Raw genomic sequence first — 19091 nt, 5'->3', positions numbered from 1 at the left:
TTTTACAATTACCATAAATTATAATTTAAGAATAAAATGTACCTATGATTCCAAAACAGTAAGTGAATTCTGATGTAACAAAAATGTATGACAAGAAATTTAGACATTTTTACTTTGATGAGCAAATTCTAATATATGTGGCTATAACGGAAAGAAAAGTGTCTGAGAAATAGTGAGCATTCATTACTTAAATTTTCTTGATCCCTACTACTAAACTACTAACACAGGCTCTTTTAAATCCAGAAGCAAAACAAATACTTTGAATACCGAATGTCAAAGCCCTTTTCTATTCCTCCAATACCTCCATTTCCTATTATCCCTTCTTTACATTCATCTGTTTCAAAATATTTTTCACTAAATACATATATACTTTTTCAGTTATCTGTTCTTGTATAAATATTTGTATACTTAATGGCTCCAAAAAGCTGAAGACAGTAAGTAAGGCTTTAAAATCTTTTGCCACATTACTGTTTTTTAGCATCCTGAAATGTTTTTTAGAATAAAGAAGGCAAAGTAATTAATTCTCTCTCATGATCTTTAACTATATGGTGGCAGTTTCCTTTTGAAGAACTTCCACTACTGTTCTGTGAAATTTTCAACTTTTTTCAAGATAACAAGAAGCTCTACAGCCAGACATAACGTTATCAGGGATTTCTCTTGCCTAGCTTAAGTTATCAATTCATTTTGTGTCCAAATGAATTGTGAAGCCTCTTGCTACGTGACACCTAAAAATGCTTGATAAAAACTAAGAAACATCCTTTTAAATGCATAACTAAGTTCACAAGAACCTAAGAGAAACCCTCAGAGACCTACAGCAGGAGCACAAATACCAGTGGTAAGTGGACAACAAAGCCAGCAAATGTGTTAGAGGCATTTGACCATCTTCCATAACCAAGTTGCACTGTCCACTATAGCAGCCACTAGACACATGTGGCTATTTAAACCTAAATTAATTGAAGCTATGTAAAATTTTCAACTCAGTTCCCTGGTCACACTAGCCACATTTCAATAGCAACACGGTGGTGGTAGCTGTCATACAGGATGGTATAGATGAAGCACATTTCCATCATCACAGAAAATTATACTGCACAATTCTGAAGACCTCTCCGTTTTAACAGTCATGCATAAGACAAAAGGCAAAACCTTGAGCTATGTAATATGGGAAGTTAGACTGTAATAATCACATAAAGTTTGGACCCATCTCCCCACAAAAGACTAAACATTCAAAGAAAAGATAAACTAGGGAAAAAAGAAGAAACTACTCATCAAAGGGAGAGTGTAAGGAAAATTCTCCCTTGAATTTGGAGTATTTAAGTGTTGGGAAGGGGAGAGGAGTATTCACCCAAAATTTGTAACCAAACCAAGGCTTACAAGGGTTTCAAGTTCATATCCCTACTACATGTATGATATGAAAATCTCCAAACCTAGAAAGTAAGTGGCCCTAGGGTGATAGGAAAGCACCCTTCACTCTGGTCTCATAGGAATTTCCACAGACAAAGTAACAATTAAAATGAGATAAAAAACAAAAACTATTCACAATAAGCCAAATTCACTGGAAATAAGTAGCAGAGTCACAACTGAAAAATAAAGAAAAGAAGCATAGTAACGGCATTGATTATGCTTTAAAAATATGAAATGGAAAACATGAGCAAAACACAAGGCAACATAATTGAAAAAAGAAATCAAGTTAAAAATACAATGCTATATTAAACTTCAGTGGACAATGGGCAGGTTCAGCAGATTCACTGCTACTCAATGAACAGGTTCAGCAGATTCAATACTACAAAGACAGGATTAATGAACCAAATGAGACAGAGCTGAAATTATCAAAAATGCAACAAAGGAAAAAAAGAGATGAAAATTACAAAGAAAGATTAAGAGATATAAAAATGTCTAATACATATACATATAAACAAGTGGAGTTTTAGAAAGAGAACATAAAGAATGGGAGAGAGGCAATATGCAAAGAGAGAAAAGCTGAGAGTTTTCCTGAACTGCTATGTGACACTAATATAATATTCAAGTTCAACAAATGCCAAGAAATAGAAATAAAATTGCACCTAGACACATCACAATGAAACTGCAAAATACCAACGACAAAGACTTTTTAAAACCAAAACAACAGATGGTCAGCTGATTTATCAACTGCAACAACAGAAGACAGGGGATAGTGGAATAATCATCTTCAAGCACTAAGAGACAATAACTGTTAAGCTATAACTATATAGGCAACTCAGCTAAATAATTTAAGAAAAAAATTACAAAACAATTTCAGGCACAAACTGAGGGAATTTACTATAAGTGGACCCTCAGAGTGCTTCTAAAACAGAGTGTCTTAACAAGGAGTCCATGACCTTGAATTGAAATTCAAAAAGACATTATTCTTGTGGGGCCGTGTTGGTGGTGCTGGTCTTAGAACATGGAGATACCTGGTATACAACTGAACCCAACCCACAGACTGTAGCCAAACCCAGCCAATCCCAGCCTACCAGACCCAGCAGAGACTGCAGACCTATGAGGCAGAAATAATGTTTGTTTTACTATTTCACAACATTTTGCAGTTCCACTACAAACTGCGAGAGCAATTATGTGAAAAGGATGATTATCCTTTAGCCCTATGTACAAAGCAGCTGGCCACCTAGAGTTGTATCATCTGTGGACTCTGAACTCAGCTGTCTGATGAATGAAGCTTCTGATTTCACCTTCATAGTTGTGCAATCCGTTCTCATTTTCTAGTAGAAATCATTAGAACCTTTCTAAATTGCTATTTGTTATGCTACCATCCACTAAAAAAAAGAAAAAAAAGAAAAAATTCCTTCGTTGAATTATGACCCAGCAATCCCACTTCTAGGTATATGAAAGTAGGCTCTGGAACAGATATGTGCACAGCAGCATTATTCACAATTGTCAAGAGGTAGATTCAATCCAAGTGTCCACCAACTGATTAATGGGGAAACAAAATGTGGTATATATATATATACAATAAAATAATATTCAGCCATAAAAAGTAAAGAAGCTCTGAAGCATGCAACGACAAGTACCTAAAAAAAAAGGGTTAAATGTCCAATAAGTGAATGACTAAATGAACAGTTAATTTACATGGAACAGACTCTCATGCATCCATGAGTAAATATTTTAAATGGTAAAAATATTTCAAAGAAATTTAATGACAGTGAAAGAAAGCTCTGCAACATGCTTAACACAATTTCCTCAAAGAAAATATCAGCAAGCATATAAGAAATGATGCCTCAAACAATTAACTTTTTTCTAAATACGGAAAACCAATGCTTTAATGACTAATGTTCAGTTTTAATATTTAAAACAGATAATATACAAAGTTACTATTCATTCATTCCCTGGATAAATATTTACTGAGCAGCTACTATAAGCCAGGCAGTGTTCTAGACACCGTAGACAGGGCAATGAACAAAACAAAGACTCCACCCTCATGAGACTTTTACATTATCGTAATTCTAGCATCCTCCTTTCTCAATGCAGATTCGCAGTCCATCAGTTCCCATTTCACTCCACCTTGCCTTAGTATTTTTGTCCTGAATATGTTCTGTGTTAGCTACAGGATGACTAGGACCCTGTTTAGGGCAGATTCCCAGGCAACTTCCTTATTCCAGATGAAAAAATAACTTCATTTAATATTAAAGTCATTATTTATTCTCACAGGTCTCACCCCTGTACTTTCACATTTCTTGGGCTTTCTTTAAAAAGTGCTCTTTCTGCAATTTATACCCCGAAACACAATGCTAAATTCCACAGCTATAAGTATTCTCCCAGCTCAAGAGAAATAAAGCAAAGTTTCTGTCATTTCTACAGAGAAAGGAGGTTTGTTTATCCTAGTTACTAAAGAAGGAAGTACTTCCTTCTAAAAAGATCAAAGAATGAGATGGGCCTAAAAGCAAAATAAGAATGTTTACACGTGTATGTTAACATAGCATGAGATAAGAATGAGGTCGAGTTCCCCTCTGCAGATAGAATTTAAGTTAGGTTTCCAGAAGGACTTATCAAATTCTAAGGACTTTACACTGGTCAACATGTTAACTTCTAGGCATTTAGAAAACCAATGCCTTTTTCAATTTTTCCTTACTTAGTAATGGAGAGGAAGTCTTTCAAAAGTAGCTTTTAATTTACATGTTTTATTTGCCTAATGCACATCATATATCCTATCAGAACCATACATAATGGCTGAGCTCTCCAGATAAAAGCTAAAATGAAGGATGCAACATCTCTGATTTTCAGGACCCTGGCATTATTTTAAAAGTCAGTTTAAAACTCTACATTGCCAACTGGATAACAGGTACTACAGCAGATACGATGAGGAACATAAAGTGAAGGGAACATAATCCCAGGTCCTATCTTCAAGGAATGTATATCTACTTGTAGTCTAAGCACAAGAATGTGTCCAACCAGCCAATATGCAAGAACTGCTAGACTGGCTTAGCAATACAACAAATCAAGACAAACCTGGTCCCAGTCATCCTGCAGCTAACACAGAACATATTCAGGCAAAAGTACTAAGGCAAACTGGAGGGAACTGGGAGTCATGCACAGGTCCCATAGTCAATGAAAATGAGTAAGTTTATGGGCCAGAGAATGTTGGAGAGAAGGGAAAATTCAAGAAGTCAACAAAATTGAAAGGCAGCAAGCTGATGGGAGACTGGACAAGGACCATAAGAAGTTCACGTGCAAATGTGCTGCTCTGCCATTCGCCAGCTTTAGCAACTTAGATGGTCACTTCAAGTCTCTGAGCCTCAGTTTCTTCATCTGCAAAATGAGAATTAAAATTTCCAACCTGCCCACAGGTCAAGATTGTTATGGGATTATGCAAGAAAATATGCTTTGGTAAACTAAACACCTTATATGTTTGACATGTATTATTATTGATCTGTTTTTTACCTCATAAAATAAGGTCATGGAAACACAATTTTAAAGTTCTTTTTCTAGTACTGTATGACTTATAACCTAAGAACTAATTTTAATTCAATGGGTAACTTTAAGATCAATCAATCTTTTCTTGTCTTACCACAAATATGCTGATAAACATTAAAATGTTCAAAAACACAAGAAAAAGAAACAGGAACAAAAAGCCAAGAAAGCCAACTGGCCTTATAAGTAGTACATTAATTCCTTAATAAAATATACTTTGCCATCACTGATTTACAGTGAAATTCATATATTAAAAAGCTGAAAATCCTTCACTTATTTCATGGGAACTCTTACTCTAATATTTTGTTATTTCATGTGCTACTTCAGCAATAGGAAAGTTCCAGGATAAAATCACAACTTTTTCTATACTTGTCTCAATACCAGCAAAGCACAGGTGCAACATGTACATCTATCACAGACTAATTAAAGAATTTCCTCAGAGCCAAAAACACATAAGCAAACGAGAGGCGCAACTCCAGAATTACTCTTGAGCTTTCTATAAGCAAAGGATACTATTAATACCTGCCATTTACTAAATATTTTTATTTTAGGGTGGATCACTACTACAGTTTTGTGAGGATTGTACATTATAAATAAGGTCGGCTAAACTCTTCAAGGGAAAATGTAATTGAAATTAAATCAAAATACTATCCTGATATCACAAAGTATCTCTAAACAAATCAAATAACCTTTTATTTACATCTAACAATAATTTTACAGATACCAAAACTAACAAGAAAGTCAACCCAGAGTTCTAAAAGTAGACAGCAACATGAACAGAGAAACTTTTCTAGGTCCAGTGTGGTCAGTTGTAGCTAACTAGACAGACTCCCTTTTTGAAATAGCTATGGAAAACTGAGTCACTTCATTCTGATGATTAAAGTAGGGTGCCAAGACCCTTTTCCATATAACTAAGACTGACTGCTTAAGTGCAGTACAGGGACTAAGCAATACACAAGCTTTCTTATTTAACCTTCACAACAATCTCTTCAGCGCCTGTGGACATGCTCTTTCTCTTCCTCAAAGTTTCCCAAACTCGTCTTTTTACCTCTATCTCCCCCTTCTTCAGATCTCTGCTTACAAGTCACTTCCTCAGGGAAGTTCGCCTTGACTCCCCCAAACCCGAGTTATGGGTTTTATAGCTCCCTGTACTTTAGTTCAAAGAACTTATCCCACCAAGTTGAAAACAATGTGCCTGTGACAAGGCCCTGGGGTGCAAAGAAGGGACTTCAAATTTGTTGAATAAACAAATTAAAGAATGTACAACTTTCTCCAATTTTACAAAGAAATGGGCTTTAAAAGTTAAGTAAGAGGGGAATAAACAAATAAAGTAAATCTTAAAAAAAAAAAGTTAAGTAATTTGCCTCAGGTGACAGAGCCTGGAAATGTCATAGAGGAACTAAGAATCCAAGTCTTTGCAACTCTAATTCCCATGCTTTTTATTCCTATATTATATCCAAGCGTGCTAGAAATAAATTATTAGTAATTAATAGCAATTACAAATAATAAAAATCAGCATTATTTTTGCATTGACTGCCACTGTAAAAACAGGAGACACATTCTAAAGGAAAAAAGCTGAGTCTCCAAATACAATTAAATCCCATCTGAGAGTGCAATATGCCTTTCAAAAATCACACTGCAGGGACAAACTCTAACTTTCTGGTAATTAATAGTCTGAGTGATAACAATGCCTTTGTTCTAGTTACAAAACAAGAATGATTACAGTGAAATTGTAAGCATAAACCAGAAAATGTGATCACTCGTCTCTTTCTACCCTTAAAAGTAACAATTCCCAAAGTTTTAGTATTTTGGCTAAGTCTTCTTTCTGCCAACTTCAAACTGCCTTAACTCTCCTAGCACTTTTTAAACAAACAATTCTGTTTATTTTCAGTTTGCCTCTAGCTTGAAGCGACTGGCCTCTTTTTTACCTGTTTCACTGGCCACAAAAAGTAAGTGTAACTTGATATAGAAGTGCACATAGCGGCAACGACTGACCAGTGCAATCTGTGCTTGGCATCAGAGGCTTTTATTGGGTCCCCTGGGGCAGGCTCCCCAATAATGCTTGAGGATGATGTCAATTAACAGATGGCACCAAAGCTGACACTTCTGCTGGCTTGCTGAACCAGTCGCTGTATTCCTCACTATGAGCTATTTGTTAAAATTGATAATGGGCAACAGAGGGCCTGCCAGTCTAGCTAAAAACAGTAAGCAGCCACCACTAAGACTCAGGGTCCAAATCCCTAATGTCCGGCAAATGATGCTTCTTTGAATGCCTCTGTAAACATATAATCAGCAAAGGAATTTCTGTTAACCCAGGATACCTGTTATTTGAAATTAAGACTATGTTTTCCCTTTAAAGGTTCACTTATATTGACATGCTTTAATTGCCTACGTAGAATACAAAATGGACCAGATGAACATTCATTTTAAGTAATGAACTAGACCATGTTTACAAATTTTATTATAAAAGAGGAGCAAACTTGGAAAACATTTTTGTTCATTTTGGGGTCAGACAGTGAGAGGCAAAAGCGAATAAATCACTGTTCATTTGGTTCTGGCTAGTTTGTTAATTCTCATTCATATGACTGAACAAAAGAAAAAAAAAGAAAAAAGCAGCCTGACTTCCCAGGACAGAACTTCCCAGAGATTCAATACTGGAGGGAGTTGGCCAGGGTGATCTCCAAAGTGCTGTCCAACACTTCTGAGCTGTGAAATAGTAGGTATCTATCTCCAAGAGTTATTAAAAAGCTCATAAAGGAGTGAAATCACTTTCTTCTAGCAAGCAAAATATTTAAAACAATATCTTCACTTTTTTTTTTTTCCATTTGTGTTGCTTGATTTCCAGGGATCGGGTCGTGCCCCAGTTCAACAACCCTTCCCAGTCCAACAAGGGACAGAACAGGTTAAAGTCTACTGTCTAAAATCCACCTGCGGATTAAAAGCGAAAATGGGGGAAGGGTACTGGAGGGGGCGGGGAGTTCGATCTTCAAATTACAGACAAGCCCACCCACCGAGAGGGAGACTTCTTTTCTGGCATTGAAATACCTGCGAATATCCGTTCTCTCGCATTAGAAACGCCGCCTCTTGCACGGTCGTCAGCCTCCCAACTCTTTTGGAAACTTTGCAAAAGGCGCACAGATTGCCGAGCCTTCCAGTTCCCTGATTCGCCCCGGCCTCCCCTCGCCTAGACGAAACGGAGCGCCGCGGCGGCAAGGCAATCATTTAAACGACAGAAGTTTGCCTCGGTCCTGCCCCCTTGGTCTCGGGAGGACGCCAGCGAAACTTGCAGGGGAGACACGTCTCCCAGGGCAGCGACTCTGGCGCGGGGGGCGGGGGAGAAGGCGGGTCCCACCTCGCCGGGCGTCGCGTCCGCGGGCCAGCTCCCCGAGGCGGCTCCCCGCCCCGCGCGCCCCCCGCGCCGCGCCCCCCGCACGCCGAGCTGCCAGTCACGCCCGCAGAAGCCCACCGCGCGGCCGCCCGGGCCGGCCAGGAGCCCCTCAGGCCTGAGGGGGCCGCCTCCCCTCCTCCCGGCCGGGAATGGCGGCGCCCGGCCCCCGGGGCCGCCCCGAGTCCCGCGGACCGCGCGGAGCCCGCGCCGCCGCCCCGCTCCCGGGGGAAGGGGAGGAAAGGAAGTTACCTCCGGCCCGGCCCGTCGGCGGAGGCCCTGCGAGCGGGGGTCCCGCGCCGCCCAGCAGGTCCCGGCGCGGCGGCGCTGCGCGGCGGCGGCTACCGCAGTGCCCTCCGCCCCATTGTTTTCTTGGCGAGAGGAGCCCGGCGCAGCCGAGCCCGGGAACCAGGAAGTTCCCCCGGCGCGACACCTCCCGCCGCCGCTATGGAAACGGCCCCCGCCTCCCAGGGCGGCTCGCCGGGACCCCGCCTCCGCGCCGCGGCCCCGCCCGCCTCACCGGCCGCCGCCAGTCGCCGCCATCTTGGCGCGGCCCTTCCCGGCGGCACGTGCGCGCCGCGCCCGCCGCGTGCCCGCCGTCTTCCCGCGAGGTCGCGCCCGGGGACGCGCTCCCGCCGCTTTCCCGCGAGGTCTGGCCCGGGACCATGCGAGCCGCGACCCGCCTGGGGTGCGGGACGGTCCGGGTGGGGGGTTCCCTAACCTGGGTACGCCGGGGACCCAGCACCCAGGGCCGGGCTGCGAGGCGTTTATTCAGGTGTCTAGATGAGAGGTCGAGGGGACCAAGGGGAGGTGTCTGGAACCAGATTGCCCGCTTGAATTCCTCTTTGCCTCAGTTTCTCCATCTGTAAGATGGGATAATAACTACCTGCCTCATAGGGTTGACACCTGCAACGGGCGAGTACGTGCTGGTTTGTGGGGGCAGGATAATCGTTTGCTCATAAAATAGCATTGCTTCTGACGAAAGTAATTTTCAAGAAAATGTGTCCAAATCCGCACTAGTCTAAATAGTGCCTATTGCTGCCTAAAACTTCTCCAGTGTTAAGCTTTGTCCCATCTCTCTCTGGGTCAGCTTTCCTTTTTTATATCATGGAAATTCGTCAAGAGTTTTAATCTCCAGAGTTTCTGACTAAGAGGTGCCATAAAAAGATGAATGATGTAAATTTGCCAGCGCTCTAATTTAGTTATTTGGGCGTGTAAGTAACTAAAAGCCTCCCCCCTCCTTGATTCCAGGAACTAGAATTACTGAAGCTGGCAATTCTGCGCGGTGGTTATCTCTCTTTTCAAGCCGGTGAAAACTGATACCAAGAAAGTGGGTGCTGTGTGCAGCGTAGAAGAGGAGGGAGATGGAGGAGCTAGGCCGGAAGGCCTTTCCCTAGTGCCCAAATTTTAAGACGTGTGCATAAGCGGTCTTAAATGGTGTCTAAGGCTCCTAGCTTCAAGTGTTATCATCTATTACATGTACACTTTACAAGGGAACACAAATTCCCACTTCCCTTTCACTCAATTAAACCAGGCTTGTGAAGACTGGTATTTTCATGACCCTGATACAGCAATAGCGTGAGTGGCTTGGTAGATGAATTGGGGGTAGAAACAGATCAGGGGGTGGCAGGACATGGGAAGCTTTTTCAACCCCCTGAACACCTCTCCCAGAATTACAGAACTCAGGTTAGCAATTGTGGTGGCTTGGAGCAATGTCCCCCTGTAAACCACGTTCTTAAGCTAGTGGTGGGGTTGTGAACCCGTTGTAAATAGGTCCCTTGATAAGGTTGCTTCAGGTAAGGAGTGGCTCAGTCCTGTTACTGGAGGCCTTTATGAGCAGAATGAGATTCAGGCACAGAGAAAGCCACAGGGAGCCACCAAAAGCTGGGAGTCAGCGGATCTCAGAAGAGAAAGGAGAGGCCACCAGAGGCACTGCCTTGTAACAGAAAAGCCGAGTACCAAAGGTCCCTCGGCAGAGTTTTGGGAGAAAGCATCACCTGGATGACGTCTTGATTTTGGACTTCTGCTAGCTTCAAAACGGCGAGCCCGTAAATCCCATTGTTCTAGCCTACCCTTTCGTTTTAGCAGCCAGGAAAGTAAAGCAGCAGTCACCTGGATCGGGATATTCTGAATTTCTAAAAGGCAGCTTTGTAGCCCCCCTCAGATACAGCAGCTTACTTTGCACCAAGTACATCCACAGTAAATGATTGCTGAATTAAATCACCATGTCTCCCATCACTTAAAGAGACCTGAGGAACCACGGATGTTCAAGAGCCATTTATACAGGGGACACTGCTGCAAACATCATAAACAAGAATCCCAAGCCACAAGTTACGAGTTAATGAGATTTGGGGTAGACACCACTGGTCATGGGCATACTTGAGAAAATGAAGTGAAATTTCAGATACAACTTTTTCCAGAAATGATACGGGTAATTGAACAAACTTCATTTTGGATTTAAGTGTGAGTATCATTGGCTAAATTTTAGACTTTGATAATAGCATTCTGAATCTATGGTATTATTAAAGTCAGAAATCCCCAAGTTTTTCCCCAGATCAAAGTATCAACAGCAAGTCACTTCGTTATAAAACCTGTACAGTTCTTAGGCACTACTTTAGGGACTCTCCATAATTTTTATGACTAGGCATCTTGGAGGTATTTTTAACCTATAGGCAGAGCTTGTTGTCTAACTTATCTTTTTTGTTTACTACTACCTCTTCAGTGCAGTGCTTGACACAAGGTAGGAAGGCGAAGTCACTTATCCGTGGAACACATTATGGAATGTATGTCAAAACGTATCAAGGAAATAAAGATAGAATCATGTTTCCTTTAAGTCAGGGATGGGTAAACTTTCCCTTAAAGGAGACGATAGTAAACATGAAAGCAGTCATACACAATATGTAAGTGGTACACGCAGCTGTGTTTCGCTAAAAACTTCTTTTATGGGAACTGGTGGATTTGACCCATGGGCGGTGGTTTATCAACCCCTGCACTCAGTAACTGTGTGTATGTGTGTATGTGTGCTTGTGTGTGTGTGTGTGTGTGTATGTGTATACTTTGTTTTTTTGAAGTACCAGGGCTGGAAATTGAACCCAGGACCTCATATGTGGGAAACCAGCACTCAACCACTGAGCCACATTGGCTCCCCTGAGTTGGTTTTTTCATTTGTTTGTTGTTTGTTTATTTGTTTTTTGGTTTGTTTTTAGGAGATACAGGGAACCAAACCCAGGACCTCCCATGTGGCAGACACTCACCCCTTGAACCACATCCACTCCCCTCAATAACTAGATTATATTTACTCCATGATGATACCCGCTCCAACGTGAAATGCCAGCTGTTAAAATGCCCTTTAAACTGAAGAAAGAGTAAAAGCCTGATACAATAAATTTTTTTAAAATGAAAAGAGGGAGTTAACAATTTGACCAATTAAAATGACATTTCACAAATACCCCAAAAAATTAGAACTATGTCTCCTATATTCCAATGGAGTAAGAATAGACAGATAACTGCATTTCGGTTTTGTAAAGGTTACATGTTAGGCTAATGAAAGTATTTTAAATGTTGCCAAAGGTAACAATAGTACATGTTTAAATCCCTCACAGGATACCATAATAACTAAGGCCAGAAGTACAATTTTGCGGTGAGAACAGAAAATCATAGAGAAAACAATTCTCCAAAGCAAATCATCCACCCTCACTATCATTTGCAAAATATGGATGAAAGGGTGGGTCCTTAGAGTTCTCTGTAAAGTGAGACTTTGAAATTCAAATCCATGACAACTTGAGTCATTTAATTTTTTTTTGGAGGGGTAAGCAGATAGCTTAGGAAGAATTTTTTTTTCTCATAAATGTCTGGGAGGCCTTACAGAGCACATATTCATACTTACCAGCAATAGGACTTACTGAAATTTCATAAGAAACCAGTGTTATTCTATTGATTAGGAAAGTCAGTTCCAGTGACATTGAATATACTTGTTCGTGGTTGAAAAATGCAGGTCTGTCAACATCTGTGTACCCAATATAAGTGAAAAAGTAATGGGTAATTAACAGCCATATCTATACTGCTCATGTGAAAAAGTAATCCTTTGGTTTAAAAGAGAAGTTATTGAATGTAGAGCAGAGAAAAAGAGTCCTCGGGTGGATCCTGAATGCCATGCAATTAAATGCAAAACTCTGTGTGTGCAGTTTCCTGTGCATCATCATCTGAGACTGTCTTGTTTATTTGTCTATATGCACGATTCTGTGTGTGTGTGTGTGTGTGTGTGTGTGTTTTTCTTGTCTCCTTAAGAATGTGCATGCCATAAAATTAAGGAACTTGTGCCTTCTCTATCCCTCTGTCCAGATCGAAATATCCAGCAGAAAGTTCCCAACTTTTCTCATATGCTCAAAGAGGTCTGTGACTCAACAAAAGAGTAAGGATGACTGGTTTTCAATTATAAAGGGTACTTCTCATCTCTTCTGCAAGTTTTTGTTCAAAAGCCACCCTATCCTGCTTACATAACATAATGTTCATCATGGTTTGCCAGAAATCTATAATGATGCCATATCATTAGAAAGTATCTCATTATGTTTTTCTGGTTTTAGAATTCTTCTGTCTGTTCAGCTTAGAGTTGCCCTACTCGAACTTACCCTTTGGCCATCTCTTAGATGTCATTGCATTTATTGATTCTTTGTATAAGACTCATCACACAGAGTTTTATTTAAAAAAACTTGTAAGATATTGAAAACTTGTTCAAAGCACAGTGTTATCACATTTTTACCTCCATTTTAGGTTGAGAAAACTCTTCCTCTGTTTATATGATATTTGGATTCATTTTTAAACTCTTGGGCAAATCTCTCTAAGTTGAGTGGTACCTAATTGTTGGAGATTGAATCATGCCTCCCACAAAAGGCATGTTCAGGTCCCAGCCCCTCATCCTGTGGGTGTGAACCGATTTGTAAATAGGACCTTTGAAGATGTCATTAGTTAAGGTGTGCCCAAATTGAATGTGAGTGGACCTTAATCCAAGATGGCTGAAGTACTTAACAACCAAAGGAGACTGAAAAAAAGAGAAACCAGGGGAAGCAACCAGAAGCTGGATCCAAGTCCACAGAAGCTCAAAGTCAACTGAACCCAAAGAGAAGGGAAAACACGACACCATGTGTGTTGCCACATGACGGAAACGCCAAAGAACCCCAAAGCTTGCTGGCCAGCCATAAAATACCCATTCTAGGAGGAGGCAAGCTTTCCAGTGTCATAACCATGAGCCCATAAATTCCCATCATTAAGTCAACCCATTGGATGGTATTTGTTTTAGCAGCTAGGAAACTAAAACACTAATTTTAAAAGATGCCTCTCTCCCCAATAAGCCATGCCTCTCCATATTCACACTCTTTTATGTCATCTTCCTCTTGGCCACACAGAGGAGCCCAGCCAGTAGCCAGACCCCCATGAATGCGCCATCTTGGAGGTCCAGCACAGCCAAGCCTTCAGTTGCTTGGAGCTTTGGTTAGGCAAATCCATGAGAAACCCCAAGTGGGAACCTCCCCAGGGAACCCCATCAACCCATGGAAGACAATCATAGGTGGTTATTTTAAGGCTTTGAGCTCAAGGACAAAGATCATTGGCAGCCAGCCCTAGAACACCACAGACTTTTGGAAGAAAGCATCACTTTAATGAAGACTTGATTTTGGACTTCTCTATCTTCTACACCTATGGGTACCTGGAACAAGTTGATTAAAGACAAAGTGCTGAAGCTGTATCTTTAAATAATAAACAATTAAATCAAAATTAACAAATTGTATATAAAAAGGTCAAGTTATAAAAAGACCACGGTGAACTATAACAGATACTAAGGTTTTAAAGAGCTTTTTTTTTCTCTACTAAGTGGCTAACTTTGTCTGGTTCTTTCCTTTTTTTTTTTTTTTTTTAAAGATTTATTTATTTATTTAACTTCCCCCCCTCCCCTGGTTGTCTGTTCTTGGTGTCTATTTGCTGTGTCTTGTTTCTTTGTCCGCTTCTGTTGTCGTCAGCGGCACGGGAAGTGTGGGCGGCGCCATTCCTGGGCAGGCTGCTCTTTCTTTTCACGCTGGGCGGCTTTCCTCACGGGCGCACTCCCTGCGCGTGGGGCTCCCCCACGCGGGGACACCCTTGCGTGGCACGGCACTCCTTGCGCGCATCAGCACTGCGCATGGCCAGCTCCACACGGGTCAAGGAGGCCCGGGGTTTGAACCGCGGACCTCCCATATGGTAGACGGACGCCCTAACCACTGGGCCAAAGTCCGTTTCCCTGGTTCTTTCCTTTGAGGTAGGGTGATACTTCTGGCTTTGTGAAACAACAAAATGGCTATCAGCTTTTGGAGTCTCTGAAGCAAATATATTTATTAAACCCTTACTCACATATATTGGCTAAAAAGGGGAAGAAGGGACAGCCACAGATAATCAGACTAAAGAAAGACTCAATTAAAATTAGATGAGATGAAAAAACATTTTTTTAAAATTTTCTCAGCTTCTCTTTTCTACATGCTAAGACTCCATGAAAATCTGCAACTTGGAAACTCACAAAGTGCTAAAAACCGTAAGTTTGGCACCTGAGCTCTTTTGGTGGTAAGTGACCTTGACTTTGGCTATTGATGGTCTTTATCTGATTTAATATGAACATCCATTTTGCTGCACAAACCATTGTGTTTGATTACAAGGTGCTACCACAGATCCCACTGAGGGTGTGAAGTAATATGCAGTTTATGTGCTATGTTGCCCATCTAAAAATCATAACTTCTGAAATCCAAAAACACTTCTTGTGCCAGGAGTTTGGGATAAGGCATAGCAGACCCAAGGAAACTTTATTGTTCTGGGGCAGCCTAGTATGGATTAATTGAGCACTCTGGTGTCAGACAACAGAATTTTGATCCTGAATTTACTGTTTGCCAGCATAGAGGATGTGGGCTAGTTGGGGGACCTTCTACCTCTGATTCCTCCTTGACAAAACGAGGAACCACCTCATAGGGTCCTTTTTTTTAAGATTTTTTTTTCCTTATCTTCCCCCTTCCGCTCCTCCTGCCCTACTGTTTTTGCTGTCTGTGTTGTCTTCTCTTCTCATTTTCTCTCTTCTAGGATTCACTGGGATTTGATCCTGGAGACCTCTGATGTGGAGAGAGGTTCCCTGTCAATTGTACCACCTCAGTTTCTGGTTTCTGCTGCACTTCACCTTGACGTTCCCCTTGTCTCTCTTTTGATGCATCATTATCTTGTTGCGTGATTCACTTGCATGGGCACTGGCTCACCATGCAGGCATTTGTGCAGGCGCTGGCTTGCCACGCAGGCCCAGTTTCTCTTCTTTTTCACCAGGGGGCCCCAGGGATAAAACCCAGGTCCTCCCATATGGTAGGTAGAATCTCTATCACTTGAGCCGCATCTGCTTCCTTCATAGGGTTCTTTTTTTTTTTTTTTAAAGATTTTATTTATTTCTCTCCCCTTCCCACCCCACCCCCCCCCCACCCCCCCCGCCAGTTATCTGCTCTCTGTGTCCATTTGCTATATGTTCTTCTGTGTCTACTTGTATTCTTGTCAGTAGCACCCGGAATCTGTGTCTTGTTTTGTTGCATCATCTTGCTATGTCAGCACTCCGTACATGCAGCACCATTCCTGGGCAGGCTGCACTTTTTTCGCACTGGGCGGCTCTCCTTATGGTGCACACTCTTTGCACATGGGGGTCCCCTACTCGGGGGACACCCTGCATGGCACGGCAGTCCTTGCACACATTAGCATTGCACATGGGCCAGCTCCACATAGGTCAGGAGGTCCTGGGTTTGAACCTTGGACCTCCCATGTGGTAGATGGACGCCCTGTCCATTGGGTCAAATCCATTTCCCTCATAGGGTTCTTAGGAGGACAAAATGGGATTATACATGTAAAATGCTTAGCCCAGGTGTCACCATAAGCAGGTCTATTTTGGGTAGAAGAGTCTCCCACTGCAGCACCGCAGAGGAGAAACATGTCTCTCGGTGGGGTGATTTATTGCAAGTGCACAAGCAATGAACTGGGGGAATCTCCCCAAAACCAATTCAAAGTGAAAATGGGACCTAGGATATTTATAGAAAGAAAGAAAGAAAGAGAGAAAGAGAGAGAGAGGGAGGGACGGGGGGGAGGGAGGGAGGGAGGGAGGGAAGGAAGAAAAGGGGTTGGTGACAAGAAAAGCAAGTAAAAAAAAATGATGCTTGGGGTCTTGTGAGGAGGGTGTACACAACTTGTCGCAAGCACATTCAACTTGTCCTTGATTTCAGCAGTTAAATAAACCACAGTTTAGATATTGTTGTGCCCACTGCTCAAGGATACCAAGCTTTGTGTTTTTGAGAAAAGTTAGATTTACTGGGTCACAAGGTGCTCCGGACCCCATTCTGTCTGGTTGTGCTCTGAGACATTGTCTTATTCCTGTAAGCAAAACTGGGTAATATCCTTCAGGGAACTAAGTGCAAAGAGTAAACTTCTAAAATTAGATTAATAGAAAATTAACTCAATTCGTGTATTAGAATTTTCAGAGCAGCTTAAGGGAAGAAATTTTTAGTAAGCACATTTTCCAACTATCACAATGACTGGTATGCAGTAAACGTTCAGCAATGTTAACTATTATTGTGTTATTATTACATATGGTGTGGTTTTTTTAAAAATAAATTCAATGACACTAATAGTATCTTGACTAGAGTTCAGTCAGGGAAAGAGAAAGTACCTAAGTTATTACCAGCAGAAAGATACGGAACGCAGGGAATCAGATGCTTACAAAGTCTCCAGAAGGGATGTCAAGTCTCCAGAAGGAAGGTTGAGGGGGGGCCACCATGAACTTTTAGGTGATTCCACCCTATGTCAGGAAGCTGCTGCACCCAGGGATCCGAAATTGCAGTAAATGTCCTGAGTTCACTGCCAATGTCACAGCTGCTCTGCCGTGCAGAAGCCGTGGCTGGCAGGGGGAGTCTTAAGAATCTAGCCTCACTGCTAAAGTGTCTGTTAAAATCTTCATGTCAGCGCTGCTGCTGCCGCCGGAGGGAAAATGCCCTCCCCGCCCCAGCCTCCCGTGCCTTCTGGAATCTCACCAGCACATCTCCCTGGCAGAACCCAAACCTTACAAGAACCCTTACAAGGGCCGGCAAAGGACGCTGGGGGTGCATCTCCAGGGCTCCCAACTTCTGCAACACAGACCACACCTGGCACAAATAGTAATTTCATCGTAATGTTTTACATCTGCATAGCACTTCCCATAAAAGCTCTGTGAGCTAGACAGAGACTGTAACTTGAATGGAGCTAAGTGGTTTGTCCAGAGCTGACCCGTTAGCAGACGCTCAGATCCCACATCCTAAGTGTGTCTCTTTATGCCTGACCTGGGTCCTAAACATTAATCACTGGAGTTCCACTTTTTCCCTCAAATCTTTATGCCATTTGTGTTATCATTTACTCACTTCTTGTTTCTTGTTAAGTTGCCTCACAATGCTGCTTAAACAAATTTAAAGAGGAAATTTTGCATCACCACCTAAAGTGGAAAACAGGTGTCGCTTAACATAAACGGAAAATGAGAATAAAAATGAACACACTGAAGATAAAAGTGATGATATTAACATTAGGTCGGTAGTGTGGCGGACAGAGAACTGCTCTCCCTGAAGGCTGCTCTCTCTCTCTGTTGAAATGGAAGATCAACATGCCTTGGGGGTTTCAGACATGCTAATGGCAAACTTCCTAACAGCACCCTGATTTGATTCTCTCGATATATAAAAAGGGATCCGAAAGGAGATTAAATTTCACGCTTTGTGAGTCAATGTTATTTAAAGCCTTGCCTATCTCACCCACAGCCAGGAGAACGCACCCTACGCTTTGGGAAGTGCTGCTCTCTGCCCCATCAGTTGTGAACGTTTAGCTGAGAATCAGAGTGCTCGTTAATTTAATTATGAAAACTACATAGAAGCTGGGTGTTTAATGCATGTCAGCATGTTTTGCTCCCACTGAATCATGCATGTAACATTTTTCATAGAAATAAATAAATAAATCCATTGATCCAGATAACTCTGTAACCACTGAAATATATCAAAAGACTCATCTGTTTATTTAATAATGTTTAGTCGTGGTGGCTGTGGACAAATCCCAATACTAGTTTCTATGCAATATGTATGCGTATACATACATGTCATTTATATACATACCATCCACAGTCTTACACACTTATGTCATGTAAACAAATAACTATAATGCAAGGAAATGTAGTAAATAGTATGTTGATTAGTACATTGATAGCACATTTATTGTATACTATATTATTACTATGCACGAACAGAAAGTGTGTGAAAAGGACCATGAGTCTGTGCTAAGGAGAGATGGAGCTGCCAGTTTATGAGATGAGGGTTAGTAACGTTGAAACAAACAGAAAACCCAGCTCAAACTGGCATAATAATAAAGATTCACTGGCTGACACCACTGAAAACCTGGTGTTATCAGAAATGACGTGTAGGTTCTTGGCTTTGTTGCAAGAAAAATTCAAGGACAAGCCACAAATTAATTAAACAAGCAGAGAATTTATTGGAGGGTGTATTAGTCAGCCAAAGGGATGCTGATGCAAAATACCAGAAAGCGGCAGGTTTTTTGTGAAGGGTATTTATTTGGGGTAGGAGCTGACAGATACCCGGCCATAAAGCATAAGTTACTTCCCTCACCAAAGTCTACTTGGAGCAAGATGCCTGCTGACGGCTGCGAGGGCTCAGGCTTCCTGGGTTCCTCCCTTCCAGGGTCTTGCTTCTCTCTGGGTTCAAGG

At 41.8% G+C, this 19091-nt stretch overlaps 1 protein-coding gene across 5 annotated transcripts in view; it reads right to left on the bottom strand.

The window, feature by feature from the left end:
• The window catches only part of USP6NL (USP6 N-terminal like), a 167458-nt gene extending 158495 nt beyond the window's left edge, over positions 1-8963 (bottom strand). The window contains exon 1 of one of the 5 annotated variants that reach the window (XM_058282410.2): positions 8844-8963. The gene's annotated coding sequence lies outside the window, so the exon portion shown is untranslated. Of the gene's footprint in view, positions 1-7983; positions 8256-8575; positions 8814-8843 lie in introns of those variants that run through there. The other 4 variants (XM_058282408.2, XM_058282411.2, XM_058282409.2 and 1 more) reach the window with 4 other exon arrangements.
• Positions 8964-19091: the final 10128 nt, after the last annotated feature.

The sequence above is a fragment of the Dasypus novemcinctus genome, chromosome 20, assembly GCF_030445035.2.
Source record: "Dasypus novemcinctus isolate mDasNov1 chromosome 20, mDasNov1.1.hap2, whole genome shotgun sequence".
NCBI lineage: Eukaryota > Metazoa > Chordata > Mammalia > Cingulata > Dasypodidae > Dasypus > Dasypus novemcinctus.
Note: the sequence above shows the minus strand (reverse complement) of the source record. Positions and strands in the feature narration are given on the sequence as shown.